The sequence below is a fragment of the Zophobas morio genome, unplaced genomic scaffold, assembly GCF_036711695.1.
Source record: "Zophobas morio isolate AGI-343-1 ecotype UQ-CSIRO unplaced genomic scaffold, CSIRO_AGI_Zmor_V1 ptg000004l, whole genome shotgun sequence".
NCBI lineage: Eukaryota > Metazoa > Arthropoda > Insecta > Coleoptera > Tenebrionidae > Zophobas > Zophobas morio.
Genome location: NW_026972109.1, coordinates 4,752,065 through 4,772,178, shown reverse-complemented (window position 1 = coordinate 4,772,178; position 20,114 = coordinate 4,752,065). Strand labels below are relative to the sequence as shown.

The window sequence follows — 20,114 nt, the reverse complement described above, 5'->3', positions numbered from 1 at the left end:
ATAAAATATAGTCTTAATTTCAAAATAGAATGAGTTTCTACATCTCAAAAATTGTCAGGAAACGAGCATTATTTCAACGCCAGCTTGCGTCATTGTTCGAGTCCTCTTCAATCAGGAATGCCGTTTCGTATCTAACGCCGAGCCACTGGCTGGCAGTAATGTAAGTAACTAGAATTGGATTTCTTTATTTTTCTTTTATTTCTGTGCACAATTGAATGTCGCCAAGGCCTTCGCGATCGCATCTCTTACCGGTTTCGAGGCGCACGACGAGGAATCAAAAACCTGAATCTGCCGGTTCGATTTGTGATATGAATTTTGATGTCTAATCGAACGAAGCAGTCCATTGTCTACCGACCGTCCTGCATTGTGACTTTTTTTTTTATTTTTATCGTAATTCCGACACACTGATTGCCTGTTTTTAAATTCAATGGACTTTTTTTGAACGAGCAATTCACTAAAACGCGCTCCTGTAAAAACTGACTAAATGTGAGCATGGAACAAACAGTAGCAGCAGAGAACTTAGGTAATTGAATGGAGGAATAAAAAATGCTCGTAAAATCAAATAGAGTGGATATGGATTGGTGATAGCGAAGAGCCGCCAGATTTTATTCGCAGGCAAACGACGTGAATGAAGTATTACAGATTTTTCTCTCACGATCTTTGAAGATAACTTTCGAATATCATTTGCATGACGCAGGTTTATTTATTAAACGGCTTCGAGTGAGAAGTCGGCGCTGAAAAATCGTCTTAATCGTAGAAATGCGTTGGCTTTTTTTAATATTATGGACTGACATCGAGTTCATTTCGTTAATAATGTACGCATCGATCGACAGGGTGAAACTCATTTCAGCACGTAACTTTTTTCAGGATGGGAACGTCACTCTAATCACAAAAATTAGGCGGGAGATTCGAAAGCGATCTTTTTTTCTCTTTTGCAACTAATTCTCTAGACACCGGACACAAATTTCAAATTTTTTTAAAAATCCTAAAAAGTGTCAAAATTATTTTATGTTGGCGATTTTGAAAAAGTGGTAGGAATTTTGAAAGAAATGAAACCGAAAATTACTGCTGGAAGTCGAAATCTACAAACAAATCTTTTTATGTAATTTTCGAAAATGTTCCAAAGACGGTCGAAATTTTCGTAAGTACCTACTGAATAATTTAGTTTTATTTAAATCCATATTTTATAAAGGCTATTTTGAAAAAATTATAACAATTTTCGAAAAAATGAATCCTCAAGTAACTTCTGGAGGTCTAAATCTGCAGCAAATCTGTGGGTGATTTTCGGAAAGTCGAAAAATTGTCGAATTTTTTGAAAGACGAAAATTGAAAAATTGTGCTTGTGGCACTGATTTCAGCACGTAACTTTTTGCATGAAAATTTAGGCGGGAGATTCGAAAGGTGTGTGTGTGTTTTGCGAATTCGCCAACTTTGCTATAAGTAATTTAAATTCCGATCTTTCATCCTTTCGAACTTTTCTCGTCGACAACTGCTTGTCACGCCACTAATTCTCTAGACACCGAACACAAATTGAAAGTGTTTGTCTCGAGCCTTGAGCAACAGCAGCCCGTTTAATTTCTCCGCGAAATATTTAAAAACCGTCGTTCTGCTCGCTATAAACGTCCCTCGTAAACATAATGATTATTAAGAATGATTGCGATGACGTGCAGATTTGGTGGATGTCGTGCTTCTGACCGAAATAGCGCGAGGTCGAAGAACCGGAGTGATGGACTGCAACGAGAAAAGCACCCAGATTTACTATCAATTTGTTATAGTCGACGGTTTGGGCGACGGCGAACTCAATGGACGCTTCCTTTTCGTTCCTTACAATGAAGACGTTTAACGCGTCATAAAGTCCTTCGACAACGGTTTCATCCAGGATTGTGTCCGATTTGAATGGTGCCATGAGGTTTTTTTTTGTAGTAGGCTCGATAAGCAATTTCTTTCTAAAGAAGGGCAATTTTCTTGACGATGACGCATCTGTTGCTTTCATGAAAGACGTAATCCATCAAAATATGTCATTTTCTGCTTCAGCGAGATGTGATTAAGGCGGGGGACGGTAATTGAACCGAATTAGGGACCGGGAAGCGTTTTCGAGAGGTTTGCCGTTTTTGGGATTGACAAATGCATTAGTTTGTGGATTATTTTAAGGGATGGAGGGCGAATCTGGCAGGTATGCGATTGGGATAAAAGAATCTCTTTTTGGGGTGGATTACACTAGAACAATCTTGATGTTTCAGGCGACAATAAAGTTTCCAGGAATTGTTTATAACAAATAATGTAATCCGATCCTTTAAAAAAAACATTCGAAGAAATGAAGCCGAAAATAATTTCTGAAGGTAAAAATTTCCAAAAAAATTCTCGAAGTTGGTCGAAAAAGTGTCGAAATTTTCATAAGTGGAAAGTGTTAAAAAATTGAGCTTCTGGAAAAATTCTTTAAAAATTTACAAAAAATTCAAAGATATAACTTTCGATGAGATGATTCGTAAAACATAGGGTTTTGATAGTCTCGGACCAAGATTTTCGAAAAATTCGGTTTTAAAGGCACTTTTTTCCGCAATTCACAAAAATATCTATTTTATGTTGGCGATTTCGAAAAAGTTATAAAAATTTTCGAAGAAATTAATCCAAAAATGAATTCTGCAAGTCAAAATCTACAAAAAATTCCTTTGTAATTTTTGAATGTCGTTGAAAAATGAGACAGATCTCGTTGATTCAAAAAAATATAAGCGTTTTTCTAGTTCCGGATAAAGATTTTGGAAATATTCGGTTAGAAATTCAAGCTTTTCAAAAATTTTAAATTTGCCATATTTTATTTTGACGAATTTGAAAAAATGGCGAGAATTTTTGAAGAAGTGAAGCCGAAAAGAACATCTGGATGGCGAAATTTACAAAAAATCGTTTTAAGTCATTTTCGATGGTGGTCCAAAATGGGTCAAAATTTTCATATGGGGGGAAAATATCGCAAAATGGGGCTTTTGGAAAAATTGTCTAAATCACCAAAAATTACAAGAAGTGGTCGAAGAACGATCGAAATTTCCATAAGGGAGAATGAAAAATTGTGCTTTTGGAAACGTTGTCAAAAAAAAAACTGCAAAACATTCTAACGTATAAATATCGACGAGCCGATTGGAAAAATATTTCGTTTTGATACTTAATCTCGGTCCCACATTTTCGAAAAATTCGGTTTGAAAGTAAAATTTTTGGAAAATCCATATTTTTATTTACGATTTCAAAAAAAGATAAGAATATTTGAAGAAATGAATCCTAAAATAACTCGAGCTTGAATCTACAAAAAAATTTTCTTAGGTAATTTTCAAAAAAGTAGTCGAAAAATGGTCGAGATTTTCGGAAGGGGGAGCATCGAAAAATTTAGTTTTTGGAAAAATTTTGTCAACAAATTCACAAAAAAATCTCAGATATAAATAAATAAATATTGAAGAACTGATTCGAAAAAGATTGCGTTTTTATAGTTCCGGACAAAGATTTTCAAAAATTCGGTTTGAAAGTTGTTTTTTGTTTTTAAATCTATCTTTGGTGTTTACAATTTTGAGTAAAATGATAAGAGTTTTTCGACGACATGAAGTCGAAAACACTCCTAGACGTTGAAATCTATAACAAATCTCTATCGCTAATTTTTTTAAAAGAACCCTAGAAATTTTTATAAAGGGGGAGCAGTGAAAATTTGAACCCTTGGAAAAGTTGTCTAAAAATTGACAAAAAAAAGTTAGAAACGAGCTGATTCGATTCGAAAAATATATCGTTTTGATAACGTGGATCAACGTTTTCAAAATATTCGCTTGAAAGTACTAAAAGTTTTTTAAAATCCTAAAAATTGCCATAATTATTTTATATTGGCGAGTTCAAAAAGGTGTTGAGAATTTGCAAAAAATAACTTCGGAAGCTCAAAATCTACAAAAAATCTTTTTATGTAATTTTGGAAAATCTTCTAAAGACGGTCGAAAAATTTAGTTTTTAGAAAAGTTACCTCAAAATTGACAAAAAATTCTGAGAGATGCATCACGACGAGCTGATTTGAACAATATGGCGTTTTGATAGTTTGTGGAAAAAATTTTAAAAACCCATATTATATTGTTGATTTTGAAAAAATGAACAATTTTCGAAGAAATGAACCCGAAAATAACCTCTAGAGTTCGAAATTTACAACAAAAATCTCTTAGGGTGGTTTTTGAAGATCCTCGAAAAATAGTCAAAATTTTGCGAAGGCTAAAATTGAAAAATTGTGCTTTTGAAAGAGTTGTCTAAAAATTCTCAAAAAAATCTGGGTTATCCCAGAGATTTATATCTCGACGAGCCGATTTGAAAAAGTATAGTGTTTTGATGCTCCTGGATCAACACTTTCGAAGGATTCCTTTGATAAACAATTTTTTTAAGGATGCTAAAAATTGCCATATTTTATGTTGGTAATTTTGAAAAAAATTATAAGAAGTCTCTAAGAGATTATACCGAAAATGACATCTGGATCACGAAATCTACAAAAATCTCTTTAGGTAATTTTCAAAAGAATCGTCGAAAAATTGTCGAAATTTTCGAAAAATTTAGTTTTTGAAAACAGTTTGGCAAAAAATTCACAAAAAATTCTGAGATATAATTATGATGATTCGAAAAAGAGTTTCTAAAAATTCGGTTTCAAAGTTTTTTTGTTTTTAAATCTATGTTTCGTATTTACAATTTGGAAAAAATAATGAGAATTTTCGAAGAAATGAAGTCGAAAATACTCCTAAAGGTCGAAATTTACAAAAAATCTCTTTGGCTAATTTTTGAAAAACGCTAGAAATTTTTATAAAAAAAATTGACCTTTGGAAAAGTTGTCTAAAAATTCACAAAAAAATTCTGGGACGAACTGTTTCGAAAAATATAGTGTTTTGATGATCTGGAACAACATTTTCGAAATATTCTGTTGAAAGTCAACTTTTTTAAAAATCCTAAAAATTGCCAAAATTATCTTTCAAAAAAAAGTGGTAAGAATTTTCAAAGAAATTAAGCCAAAAATAACAAAATCTACAAAAAAATGCTTTTATGAAATTTTCGAAAATGGTCGTAAAATTGAGTTTTTGGAAAAGTTATCTAAAAATTGACACAAAATTCTGAGAGACGCATGTCGATGAGCTGATTTGAACAATAGAGGGGCTGGACCATTTGCCGAAAATTTCTTGTTGAAAGGACACATTTTAAAAAATCTATATTTTATAGAGATGTGCCGACTGCAGTCGGCCGACTAGTCGGCTTTGTCAAAACCGGTTAAAATTAGTTTAATCGACCGAAAATTGGTGTCAAAGTGTAGATAATCTTCCGCTAGTTACGATTCTGTAATCGCCGTCACGATATATGGTCCAATAAACACGCAAAGCGAATTTAAAATTTCCAAAAATTTTCCAAAAAAGTGGTTAAAATTGGTTAAGTATTGTATAAACTGCCCTAAATTGTGTTATTCTTTATTTTTGTACTGAGTTACTACAAAAAATTAAATGTTAAAATTATCCAAAAAAATTTAACACATTTTTTGGAAAAAAAAGAAACTTCAGTTATTCCTTTTATTAAAATAAAACAAGTTTTTAAGGTAGTCAGAGAAATAGAAAAAAAACCCACTGTCTGTTGCATTTATAAACAGTCGGCCGACTGTAGTCGGTACATCTCTAATATTTTATATTGGTGTTTTGAAAAAAAATCGAAGAAATGAATCCCAAAGTAACTTCTAGGGTTCGTAATCTACAAAAAATCTCTTTCGGTGGTTTTTGAAGATCTTCGAAAAACAGTCGAAATTTTCGGAAGGCGAAAATTGAAAAATTGTGCTTTTGGAAAAGTTGTGTAAAAATTTTCAAAAAAATCTAAGTTAATTTGAAAAAAAATTGCGTTTTGATGGTCCTGGAAAAACATTTTCGAAATACTCCTTTGATAGTCAAATTTTTTAAGAATCCTAAAAATTCTTATATTTTATATTGGTAATTTTGAAAAAAAAAATTTGCTACGAAATTATACCGAAATTAACATCTTAAACTCGGAATCTACAAAAAAATTTCTTCTTTAGTCGAAGCTAATCTGAATAATATGGTGTTTTGATGGTCTTGAACCAAGTTTTTTGGTAAAATTCTAGTGGAAAGGTACATTTTTTTAAAATCCATTAAAGTTTTCGAAGAAATAGAAGAATATATAGTTAGCCCCGCCCACCCACCCCGCCTTCATTTCACTGATTAATTTGATCTGCTTTGATTGAAAGGTGCACCTTACACTGAACAGAAATAAAATTAGTCGTTAGAATAAGAAGAGGGCGGGTGGGCGGGGGTAGTACTTGCTAAGATAAGACTATTTTTGGCAAATCTCAACGAGGTAACCCAAAAAACAGCGTTGATAGACCACAATTTGCGAAAAATTCTGTTTGAAAGTCAAATTTTTTTGAAATTCTAAAAATTGACATTTTTTATTGGCGATTTTGAAAAAATAGTAAGAATTTTCGAAGAAATGAGGCCGAAAGTAAATTCTGGACGGTCGAATATTTCACAATGGAAACCATTTAAAAATTGAGATTTTGGAAAAATTGACGCAAAAACTGAGTTGAAAAAAACAAAAAACTATTGGTTTTCGAAATGTCCTGTTTCAAAATTGGTTATTTTAAAAAATCTCACAATTTGTCAAATTTCGGGTGGTCTAAATCTACGAATAAATGATTTTAGTTAATTTTCGAAAGGGTTCGAGAAATCGTCAAAAATTTCATAATGGAGGTTTTGAAAAATTGAACTTTTAGTGGAAATAATCCCGGGCTATCAACGAAAACTTTTTTTTTGTAATTGTATTTGTGATTTATACTTTTTTTCAGTCGTAAATTCTTTGAGAAGGTACAAAACTACGAAATATAGTGTTTGACTTTTTGTGATTTAAATTTCGGTTAATGATAATAATATCACAAAATGTAACCGATGCAGATGCACCACATTTACACACTTTACCTACTGCAACACCCAATTACCCATTCCAATAAAACCCTCACTTTCCCAAACTTCTCCACTTCGAGTAAGCAGTTAACGATAGTCAAACAACTCTTCGGATCGATCTCTGGAGCCGCCACCATTCAGCGACACCACGACGTAGAAAAAGTGTCCCTACTATAAATCCATCAAATAATACCTACCTAATAAATTTCTATGGAAAATCCAGAAAGACGCGAGCAAAAGGAGTGGAGGACGAATAGACGAACAATCGATGTGCGGACAAAAAGCGTTTCCGGGCATCTCTCTTCACACTGCCGCGTCCTTGGAGCGGCCCGAGGCATCCGGGACAAATAGGGAATTTCTTTTTACGGACTCCGGTTTCGATTAGACGTACGACTGTGCGGCGGATATCTGGAGGCGACCCAACAAATTCCCAGCTTAAACCGGGCCCACTCATTTTCGTTGTGCCCCGCGGCGTCTGGAGCGGCCGTGAAATCGGACAACAAAATACAATCAAAATTGTGGAGCGCTGCTATCGTATGACCTGGAGTGATTAATTAGATGCGTTTTTCGACGGAGATTCTGGCAGTTATTTTCCGGTTTTGCTATATCATCGGCCGTAATCACCTGTTATTTGTCCTCGTTGACAAGACCGGATTAGGGAACGTCTTGGGAATCGAGACCTTAAGATAAGAGTAAACGCTCCATTTAAACATTCGGAACTAGGTTTACCTCGAGATGTACCCGCGACCCGGATGAGAAGATCGTTTTCATAGTAATGCATCTTAGGATTCACGGATTGTTATCACTAAGTGTTGGCATTGTTGTGATTAGCTCCAGAATAACGGAGTAAATGAAATGATAATGTTTGCCCAAGTAGTCGGAAGTTCAGAGTTGAGGTATGGTGTTTACACTAAGTAACGGAGAGTTGTTTTAAAATGAAAGGACTAAGTAAATGAAATCACAAAAATTGGTCGAAAGTTAATGAAAAAAGTGCCTAAAATTATTAATTACAGTGTCTCACTAAAAATAACTAGGTAAATCTAATTATAGAAAATATAAAGCAGACCAAAACCTTGTTTTTTTTTAAAATGGGCGACTAAAATGGTAATTGTCAGAGATATTATAGGTAAGGTCATGAGCTTTACACGCACGATCGAACGGGTTTGTACCTACATATATCACGTAAAAATAAATGTGTTTGATTAATAAATTTCGTGCTCATGAATATTTTGCTTACGCTTAGGAACTAAAAAAAATCGTCGAAAGTTATTTCGACAGAACTTCCCTCGCCCTTGAGTACAAGTCCACTTTTTCGAAAATCATTTGATTTTGCGAATTTAATTTTTTTATGATAACCATTAAAGTAAACATAAAGAAACAATGACTGTGTAACAATATAATTCACACGTTTTCCCGTAACAAGTTTTAAGAAGAAGTAAGTAAATGTTGTAAGAAAAGCGAATAGCATAAAAGTGATCTTTTCCAGAACTGCGAATAATAATTAAAAAGTACGTTCGGGACTCGGTGACGAGCAAACTGAATTAAATCTAAATCAAAACATGTACAATGTCATTTTTAGTTCATATTATAACCTCAGTGGGGTGTCACTAGATTTTGATTAAGACGATAAATCATACACCCTGCGTGCGAATGACGAGGGTTACTAAAGGCTTCAGGAAGCATGAAATAGACTATTCTGTACAAAAAACATCAAAAATCTTATAAGCTTGTATTTTTCCTTTTATATTAAACTATCGATCATTTGTGTCTCTACAAATCGTCACCTATGGATTTATTAGCACCAGTGTTTACCCAACAATTTGTGTACCATTAGCATATATTTTTAGACACGTGAACAAGTGAAACAGTATCTCTCTCGTTAAATTAATTACTGCTTATGACACAATATAATTAGCTACACTCCTCTCAAAAACTTGTTCAAGTTACATGTACGTAAAATTGAATCAGTTTGTCTCCCAGATATGGTCGTACGGTTACACGGAACACAAATAGGTAATCATGTATAATGCTATATTCGTAATTGTTTAACTTTACCAAGGGACGTCCTTTAAACCCACTAATATACTGCAGGACCCTAACTAACTTTAATAAAGTCTAACCTTTGTTAGAACAGAAATCGTGATGCGAAGCAGTTTGCAGGCTAAAGGACTCTGTCGCAAAATTCCTTCAAAAGGTCAGAATAAATCAGGATTAGAACCGTGGCTTTATTTAGACTGTTAATTTCTAGGTTATTAATAAAGCCATAAAAAGGTCCGTAATGGGAACAGATTGTGGTTCGTTTATCTTTCAAGCGGAACTATCGACATGTGTAGGTTTGTTAATTAAGTTTTTATGTCGCGATTTTTTACGCATTTACATTAATGTAGACTTGTATGTGTTTTAAAGTCACGGTACATAAACGTCAATTATGGATAATTTTTTCGTGTTTTAACATTGTTCTGTCACTGCTTAATTAAAACCCACGAAGTTTTCGCTTCCACGCAATCCGTTCTTTCGTCTCGGGTGAAGAGGAATTGTTTCTCTCTGTGCAATTCGCTCGTCGTATATGAAAATTGCGAAATGTCCCCCATCGAACTTTACAAATTTCGTCACTCAGGTTTCTAGTCGTAGTCCCAGAGGGGTTATAAAAGACAAAAATCGTTCAGATGTTAAACCATTAAGAATACACCTAAAAATGAGCACCATTGATCAAGTAACTGATTCTGAATTATTTTCGAAGTTCCCTTAAAATTTGTATTCTCTAAATACTCTTCACAAAATTAATTAAACCATGATCTTCGGAATGTACCACAAAATTTGATACAATGTAGAATCTACATGGACACAGTAGTCGTGATTGCCGAACACAAATCGTTGATTTTCGGTGGGACGTGGTCATTGACCACGTTGCTCATTATGATGTCTTCAAGAGATTTTATACAATTTTGTGATGACGTTTTCTACTTATCGTCTATTTAACATACGTATTGTGATGAAATTTTCATTCATTCTCAGACCGAGATTGCAAGAAACTAAAACATGTTTAAAATGGTACATTTTTGTCGAAAAATATCGATTTTACAATTAAGCTCCGCCCCACGCTCTGCCAACGAATGAAAAATTCATCATCATTTTTGGCTTTTTTTTCTTGGCGTGTATAGTTTTCTTTCAACAGGATGATACTTAAAAACATGTTTGACATGGCAGTTTCTTGTAGAGAAATAAACATTTGGCAATTAAGCCCCACCTCTCGATTCACGGCGAATACAAAAAGTCGTCAGAATTGAGATGAGGGTGGGTGGGCGGGGTTTTATTTTGCCTTTTCTTCTTACATATGTACGTAGTTTTCTTTTCATGACAAAAAACTAAAAATATTCTTAAAAATGGTAAATTTTTTGAGAAGGGTGGGGGATAAAATTTTCCATTTTTAACATGTTTTAAGTATTTTGGTGTGAAAAGAAGACCGTGTAAGTTAAGACAAAAAGCAAAATAGAAGCCCCGCCCACCCGCCCCCATCTCAATTGTGGTAATTTTTTATTTCCAGTGAGTCCAGAGACGTTTCAGATGGCAATTTCTTATATGGAAAATAGGATTTTACAATTAAACCCCGCCCCCCGACTCACGAAGAATAAAAACATCGTTATTATTGAAATGGTGGCAGGTGGGCGGGGCTTAAATTATGCCTTCTTTTCTGAATATATGTAATCTTCCTTTTACGAGAAGATATTTAAAACATGTTTAAAGTGGAAAATTTTTGTCGGGAAATATCGATTGTACAATTAAGACCAGCCCCACGATCTGATAACGAATGGAAAATTCATCACATTTGTGGTTGGGGCGGGTGGGTGGGGCTTATTTTTTTTACTTATATAGTTTTCTTTCAACAGCATGATACTTAAAAACATGTTTCACATGGTAGGTTCTTGTAGAGAAATAAGCATTTTGCAATTAAGCTCCGCCTCTCGGCTCACGACGAATACAAAATTCGTCACAATTGAGGTGAGGGTGGGTGGGCGGGTTTTTATTTTGCCTTGTTTTCGTAACGTATGCACGTAGTTTTCTTTCCATGACAAGAAACTAAAAATAGGCAGAAAAAATTGGTCGAAAGTCATTTCGACAGAATTTCCCTCGCTTCTAAAGTACAGTCCAACAAATACTGCTTCTTTGAAAAATTATAAAATTTTCTTATTTCTCAAAAAAAGACAGTTGGGGCGTTGGGAGCCCCGAGAAAATTTAATATTCTTAAAAAAGACATTAGGGCCCCCGAGAAGGTTTCACATTCTTAAAAAAAAGACATTTGGGGCCCCCGAGAAGGTTTTACATTTAGAAAAAATTTTTGGTGCCCCTGAGAAGGTTTTACATTTTTAGAAAAGACGGTTGGGACCCCCGAGAAGGTTTTACATTGTTAAAAATTACCTTTGGGCCCCCCGAGAAGGTTTTACATTTAGAAAAAAACATTTGGCGCCCCCGAGAATGTTTTACATTTTTAGAAGAGAGAACTGGGACCCCCGAGAAGGTTTCACATTCTAAAAAAATATATTTGGGCCCCCCGAGAAGGTTTTACATTTTTGAAAAAGATAGTTGGGACCCCCGAGAAGGTTTCACATCCTAAAAAAAATATTTGGTGTTTCCTAGAAGAATGTACTATTTTAAAAAAGACAATTGGGACCCCTAAGAAGGTTGCACATTTTAAAAGAGAATTGGGAACTGGAATTTTTAGAAGAGAACTAGGACCCTTGAGAAGGTTTCACACTCTTAAACAAATACATTTAGGGCCCCCGAGAAGGTTTTCCCATTTTTAAAAGATAGAATTGGGACCCCCGAGAAGGTTTAACATTCTAAAAAAATACAGTTGGTGCTCTCGACAAGGATTTACATTTTTAAAAAAAGAACGTTAGGATCTCCGAGAAGGTTTTACATTTTTAAGAAAGATTGGGACCCCCGAGAAGGTTTCACATTCTTAAAAAAATACATTTGGGTCCCCCGAGAAGGTTTTACATTTTTGAAAAATACATTTGGGGCCCCCGAGAAGGTTTTACATAAAAAAAGCATTTGGCGCCCCCAAGAAGGTTTTACATTTTTAAAAAAGACAATTGGAACTCTCGAGAAGGTTTCACATTTTTAAAAAATAAATTTAGGGCCCTCGAGAAGGTTTTACATTTAGAAAAAAACACTTGGTGTCCCCGACAAGGTCTTACATTTTTGAAAAATACATTTGGGCCCCCCGAGAAGGTTTTACATAAAAAAAACATTTAGCGCTCCCAAGAAGGTTTTACATTCTTAAAAGAGAAAATTGGGACCCCCGAGAAGGTTTTGCATTTTTAAAATAGACAGTTGGGACTCCCGAGAAGGTTTTACATTTTTTAAAAAGACAATTGGAACTCTCGAGAAAGTTTCACATTTTTAAAAAATACATTTGGGGCCCCCGAGAAGGTTTTACATTTAGAAAAAAACCTTTGGCGCCCCCAAGAAGGTTTTACAATCTTAAAAGAGAGAATTCGTACCCCCGAGAAGGTTTTATATCTTTAAAGGAGAGAATTGGGACCCCCGAGAAGGTTTCACATTCTTAAAAATATACATTTGGCGCCCCCAAGAAGGTTTGACATTCTTAAAAGAGAAAATTGGGACCCCCGAGAAGGTTTTACATTTTTAAAAGAGAGAATTAGGACCCCCGAACATTCTAAAAAATACTCTCTCGAGACACCCGAGAAGTTTTTACATTTTTAAATAAAGAAGGGCGCATTCTCACCTTTTTGAGAAAGTGGGCTAATTTCAAAAAAAAAAAATTGGGTATGTAATAGTAAAATCGAAAAATTATTAAACTGTAAATCTGAAAAATAACAAAAAAAAGTATTGAAATTACAATGATTTTAAAATAGAAAAATTTAAAAATCAGATAATTTTAAAATAAAAAAAACAACAAAATTTAAAAATAAAAAAATTGCTAAATTATGAAATTAGAAAATCAAAAAAATTGGAAAATTGAAGAATAAAATTAAAGCCAAAAATTACGCTCCACCTATGCTTGCCCTGACCTAAATAGTAATGAAGTTTTGATTCGTTGGCAGACCTAGGGGCGGAGCCTAATTGCAAAATCCCTATTTCCTTACAAAAATTACCATTTTGAACGTGTATAAAGTTTCTAAGCGTGGGCGGAGTTTATATTCTGCCTTTTATCCATATTCTTTGAACAACACGATGCAAAAACAAGTTTTTAATTTCGTGTAAAGAAATAAGTAGTTTGCAGTTAAGCTCCCCCCTCTTGGTTTACTGCGAATAAAAAAAATCATCACAATTGAGTTAGGGCGGGTGGGCGGGCTTACATTTTGCCTTTTTGTTTTAATATGTGTAGACTTATTTTCCAATATGAAACTTAAAACCTGTTTAAAATCGAAAATTTGTATAAGGAAGTATCAATTTTGCAAATAGGCTCCGCTCCATAATTGCAAAATCCATATTTCCTTGCAAAAATGATACATTTTAACCATATTTTAAGTTTCTTGTTGTGAAAAGATGGCTATATATATTAAGAAAAAAATAGGCAAAATATAAGCCCCGCCCACCCACCCTCTCTCAATTCTGATGATTTTTTTATTCGTCGTAAGCTGAGGGGCGGAGCTTAATATTAAAATCCTTATTTTTCTACGAGAAATTACCAAGTGAAAGATGTGCTTAAGTAATCGTGTTATGCAAAGAAACCTAAATGTATTAATTAAAAAAGAAAATAAATCTGGAAAATTGTAAAGATTGAAATTCGATTAATTGTGCAATAGAAAATTTTAAAAATCAGATAAATCTAAAATAGCAAAATAACAAAATTTAAAAATTAAAAAATTGCGAAATTATGAAATCAGAAATTCAAAAACTTGAGACACTGAAAATCGAAATTTTGTAAAATTAAAAATCAAAAAAATGGAAAATCAAAACAGTGAAATTCGAATAATTGAAAAATCAAAAATTGGTTAGGTACCTATGTAATTGAAAAATTAAAAATTTTGGAAAACGAAAAATTATTAAATTGAAAATCGAAAATTTGTTGTAAAAATTGCGAAATTAAAAGTTGAAAAATTGGATAATTATTTAAATCGATAAACTTATTAAAATTTGAGAAAATGGACAAAAAAGAACTGAAAATCGAATAATTTTTAAGTCGAAAAATTGAAAAATCGAAAAATTGCGAAATTATGAAATTGAAAAATCAACAACTTGAAAAACTGAAAATCGAAACAATGAATTTCGAATAATGGAAAAATCAAAAATTTAATATATAATTGAAAAAATAAAAAAAATCAAAAACGAAAGATTTATAAATTAAAAAAATTGAAGTCAAAGATTAAGCTCCACCTATACCTGCCCTGGTCTAAATAGTAATGAATTTTTCATTCTTTAATTCATACCTAGGGGCGGAGCCTAATTGCAAAATCCATATTTCCTTACAAAAATTTACCATTTTAAACGTGTTTTAAGATAGTATTCTTTGAATAACACGATGCTCAAAAACATGCTTTTAATTTCTTGTAAAGGAATGAGTAATTTGCAGTTAGCTCCGCCCCTTTGGGTCACAGTGAATAAAAACAATCATCACAATAGAGATAGGGCGGGTGGGGGGGCTTAGATTTGCCTTTTGTTTTAATATGATTGTGTATACTTATTTTCACAATATGAAACTTGAACATATTTAAAATCGACCCGCATTTCTGACTCGTAACCAATAGACCACGACTTGAATGCCTTACGCTAATGGAAAACTGGTGTTATACCGAGCATTGTTTTTTTTTTTTTTTCAAAAATTTACACGGTTAGGGAAAAACTCAAGCCGAATTCGTACACCACACTTATAGGACGATATTATTGTATAACAGCTAAATCAAATAAACATAGCATTCTTTGAAATGACGTCATCAAATTGTTGGTGGGGATGATCAGCAAAATTTTTGTTAGCTTTTAACCATCTACATGATATTTCTAAGATACATACAAAATTTGACACCAATCGGTGCAGCAGTTTCGAAGATTACATAATAATAAACATGGATACAGACACCAGACAGACAGACAGACAGACAGGCATACAGAAACGAGAGACTACTTTTTTCGTCTGATGGACTCGATTAAAAAAAGAAAGGAAATCTCGTATAATTTTCTGCGCGATTGTTTTTTTGATTTTTTGCTTATGTCATGGTAATATTATAAATCAAAGCATAAGTAGAATTTAATGGTCGACCTGGGAACAATACTAAACCCGATTATAAAACCCACAATCGACGTTTTATGCAAATGCAAAATTACAAAATGTACCTAAGTTGACATATAAACGCCCCATTAAACTTATCTAAATGGTTTTTGAGTAGTTATTGTTTTAAACAGTGCGTCAACCATTTTTCAATTTAAAATAAAACACGTGTTTCGGTGCAGCACAGTCTTCAGGTCGTACAGGAAGTGAACGTGCTTTTCAAGCACAAATTGTTCTTTTCTGTGCAGAATTCAACTTAATTACACTTATCACTGATTTGTTAAGCTCCTGCAACGTGCTTGCGATTCGCCCACATCGATCTTTCTGACACACCGCAGTGTCTGTTTCACACTTGATATTCGTCGGCGGTGAAACTTGCACCTGCCACCATTGCATTATTTTCTCACGTAGATAAATGTAGCTTACGTAGATGATTTGTGTACATCATGGTAGATTGTACATCCTGCTGTGTTTCAAGCAACATCCCCAGCTCTTACTGCCGCTGGTAAGCTCTGTTGTTTCTCATGCTTCTCATCTAACACGAAAATATACACTGCATTAGTAGTAATAGTGGAATTTAGGAGAGACCCGGAAAAGTCCGGCACTTAATGTTCGGTTTCTATGAGGCACTGTGGTGACGAGGTTGATTGAAAACTTCCATTAATCACGGTGCTAACAGAAACATTTAAAACAGCAAGAAAATTCCAGCCGCACTTGGATGAAATTCGGATGTGTTTTTCCAGTATAATAATTGCAAATTAAGCCGTAATGGAATATTTTCGACATGAAAGAAAAGTCTGATCGAAACACAAACGCATTTCCGGGACGTACGTACGCCTTTGAGCTAGCTAAAAAGGTCGTGAATAAATAGACGAGACAAAGAAAGCACCAAGTTCTACTATATTCAGTAAAGTGACACTTATGACGGTTTTCTTGAAATGTGTACAGAGTTATTAGAATCTCGTAACTGTGGATCGAATGATACACATAAATATAGCGAGAGAGATATTTATAAGCTTGTACTGCTTTTAATCTTGCAAGGAACAAAATATTGACGTATCGGTATCTGATCTATGCCGTAGGTATGCATAAAAGTCTCGAACTTGTCATATTTTTTTCTGTTTATGCATAATAAAGACATAACTAGTCGACATCATATTTTTAATGCGTCACATTATATATTCACTGTTAATGTGGCGGTAGCTGATGCCTTTTATTGATAAACATATCAATGTCGTGGTAACTTGAGCGTGAACATTGGTCGACGGTTTTCCTCATTTTTTTAACATTTCGTCTTGTGAATAATTAAACGGGGACAAAATAAAGCTCGTTTTGAAAGTTTTTGTTGTTAAATATAGACAATTTCAGAAAAGGTTGGACGAAAATTTTCTTGGGATGTTTGTATGCTACGCCACTGCGTCCACATAGTTGGTAAATTGGATGTGACATTTGACGTGATGTACAGCTATAGAGACATTAGTTTATTCCACGAAAAAACTGGTTTCCATGTTGCCGTTAATTAATTTTAATTGCTTCGGCCGAACTACAAATTTTTCAGTGTCGTCGTTTATCATATTTAGTGCGATAATGGAAAAAAAAGTTGATTAAAATTGGGCCGAGTTATTCGGTTTCAAATATTTTCCAACCAAAATTTGCATCTGCGGAAAAACAAAATAAAACATTATGTGTGTATGAGTTCCGGTAACTTTTCCAATTTTAGCAGCCGCTCGGATTTTATTGCATTATACTATAATATCTCTTTTTTTTCAGATTTTTATCGGCGTGAAAGAAGTGAGGAGCTATTTCAAGATTGCCGTAACACCGCACTTTTTTATAAGGTAAGCCGATTTTAGCCGGCGTAGGGATATTAAGGATGTTATTTTTTCGAATTACCGCTTTAACTTTTAATAACAATAACGTTATCTAAACGACGCGAACAAAACGGAGCCATTGTAGTGCCTGCTTCTGAATTCAATTTGTGAAATTGTTCTTGTGAGGATATTATTTCATTATTTTTAAAAAGAATTTACAAAGGGATTAGCCAGTATAAACCTTTCGGTGTTTTTTATTTAATCCTTTTTGTCGAAATTTTAATTTGTGCGAAATTAAAAAGCGCACTCAGGACAGAAGGGTGCTACACTGGTAAAAGATTTAATTCCTTGTAAAGGAATGTATGTAATAAATAAAAACGCGTCGCGGAGTTTTCCGGAACCTTTATAGAGTTGTGCTTTCAAAAGGGACACGTTTAAATCTTCGTTGTTTCATATTTAACGGTGGCACTTTGACACTTCAAAGGCACCTGCACAATTCTGGTAATTATACGACCTATGTTCATTACGCCATATTACACATGATGGATAATGGAAGGTGGTTATGCATTGTACTGTTCCCGCCTGATACGAACACTCACACTGTCAAAGGAAATTCGTTTCTCCGCCAACTTCTACTGAACTTCCGTATGTACTATAGCATAGCATGTGCCGCCACTACCGCCACATTTATGCTTCACGTCTTGCCGCCCCCATAAGGGCCACTGCAAAAACAACCAAAACACAAGGTTACGTGTCGCTCAGTGATTGAGTTTATGCGTCCGAAATTAAAACAACCAACGATTCTCTTTTAAACTCCCGGATTTGTCCAGAAACCTAATATTCCCTTGTCCACGCTCATGGCCATTTCCCTAGTGGATGTAATATGATTTTCGCTTCTTTTGAATGCGTGTTCTCGACGTTTTATTTGCGTCTATTTTTCTTTTCTCCTCGTATGCGTGTTTGCTCTATTTCGTCGGTCTGTTTGTATGTGCCTGGTTGAGTGTATACGGCTTCGAAATGGACTGTCGACCCATACTTCACTTTATTTTTTACTTTTTTTTTCGTATAAGGGACACCGTAACTCACCCCGAATGCTCATCCAAGATATATAGAAAGGATCGGTGTCGTAAGAAAAATTCGCTTTCCTGAAGTGAGGAAAATTAAATAAAGGCCGCATTTTTCTAAGTTTCGGATCATGTGCTGCTAGGTATTTCGTGAAACGAAAGTTTTATTTTCATTTATTGAGGACAATTCGATTGCGATTGGGGTTCTGTTTGGAAAACTAATACACGGTTTATTGTTGGAAGGCTAGAAATAATTAAAGTCGACGTTATTTATTCAGAGAGGTGATGGAAGAGTTTTTCGACGGTTTTTCTTGCTTCTTTAGTGCCCCCGGTAATGTAGGAGATCGTGTCGGCTGGCAGGAGTAAATGAAGTTTACGCAGCTGCTACATAAAGTGCTTCATTACCACCTAGGGAAGAAAGTAAATGACAGCCGGGCACATCCACCATTTATTTTATTATTCCGTTTCTATTATTAACTTCTAAATGTAGCGGTTCGAAATGAGGATTGTTATTTATTTTTATATTATTTATTTGTGGTCTCGCAATATTGAGAGTATGAAGAAATCAGCTCCCGTTTCCGTCTCGTTAAAAATTTGCGTTTGATGTCATTCAAATTTTTTGAAATGAAATATTCCAGTACTTGTGGTTTATGAATCCGTGTCGAATCAAAATTGAGACCAACGCCACTTCCCGAGCGTAAAGTAAACAAGTATTATAATCGAGTTCATGCGCGACTGGCTACTTCCATGATTTCTCGACCCAGAGAGTACGAAAATATACGTCTATCGTTTCCCTCCGTCTTGTCTGATAATTTCCGAAACTATCGGATCGATTGTTGTCACATTTTATGTGGATGTTAGGAATATCATATAGATGGTAAAATAATAACCAAAATTTGTCTGATCATCACCACCAGCAATGGACTGATGTTTATTTACAATAATAAATGTTATTAAAATTTTATAAAATAATCTATTCCTCTACTAGTGTTGAGTTTTTACCCTAGCCATCTAGATTTTTTTAATAATATCAAAATTATATAACATTTTACAAATGCAAGTTTGAAATCTTTCAAACGTTTTAAGGTTAGTGGAAACAGGTAAATCGTTGCGTTCTAAAATGTATAACTCTTTTTGAATTTCCCAATTTTTCAATTTTTCGGCTTTTCGATTTCTTGTTTTTCATCTTTTATTTTACAATTTTTCGATGTTTCAGTTTTGGGATTTTTCAATTTTGTGACTTTAATTTGTAAATTTCTTAATTTTCGAAATTTCGATTTTTCGGTTTTTAAATTTTTCCAATTTTGAGGTTTCAAAATTTTCGATTTTCCACTTTTCAATTTCTCATTTTTTCGACTTTTCAGTTTCCCAATTTTCCGATATTTCGGTTTTACGATTTTACGTTTTTCAAATTTTTCAATGTTTCAATTTTTCAGGTTTTTGTTTTCTCAATTTTTCGATTTTTAAAATTTTCAGTTTTTCGATTTTCCGATTTACTTTACTGCTGGATTTTCTTTAAATTTTCGATTTCTTAATTTTGAGACTTTTCGATTTCTTAATTTTTTGACTTTTCGATTTCCGGACGTCTCGATTTCTGAATTTTCGGTTTTTTAATTTTGCAAGATTTCAGTATTGGATTTTTTTTAATTCTCGATTTTTCGACTTTTCGATTTTTCGCACTTTCAGTTTTTCGTCGATTTCTCAGTTTTTTATTTCTCGATTTTCAATTTTTCGGTTACGTAATTTTTCGATACTTCAGTTTTAGGATTTTTCAATATTTCGATTTTTTTATTTTTCAAATTCTCCATTACTTCTTCGATTCTTCAATTTTGTTTATTGTTCAGTTTTTTGATATTTCAGTTTCACGATTTTTTAGTTTTTGGTTCAAATTTTCGATTTTTTAATATTTAATTTCTCGACATTTCGCTTACACAATTTTTTTTATATTATAGTTTAGGAATTTTTCAAGACATATTTCAATTATTAGAGATTTTAATTTTTCAATTTTTTAAATTTTACATTTTTCGATTTCTCAACATTGCATTTCTTCGATCTT

The 20,114-nt window shown here is 33.7% G+C and overlaps 1 protein-coding gene across 1 annotated transcript in view; it reads left to right on the top strand.

Moving 5' to 3' along the window:
- The window catches only part of Tpst (Tyrosylprotein sulfotransferase), a 210,398-nt gene that overhangs the window by 97,535 nt on the left and 92,749 nt on the right, over positions 1-20,114 (top strand). The window contains exon 3 of the mRNA XM_064068168.1: positions 16,954-17,021. The gene's annotated coding sequence lies outside the window, so the exon portion shown is untranslated. The remainder of the gene's footprint in view (positions 1-16,953; positions 17,022-20,114) is intronic.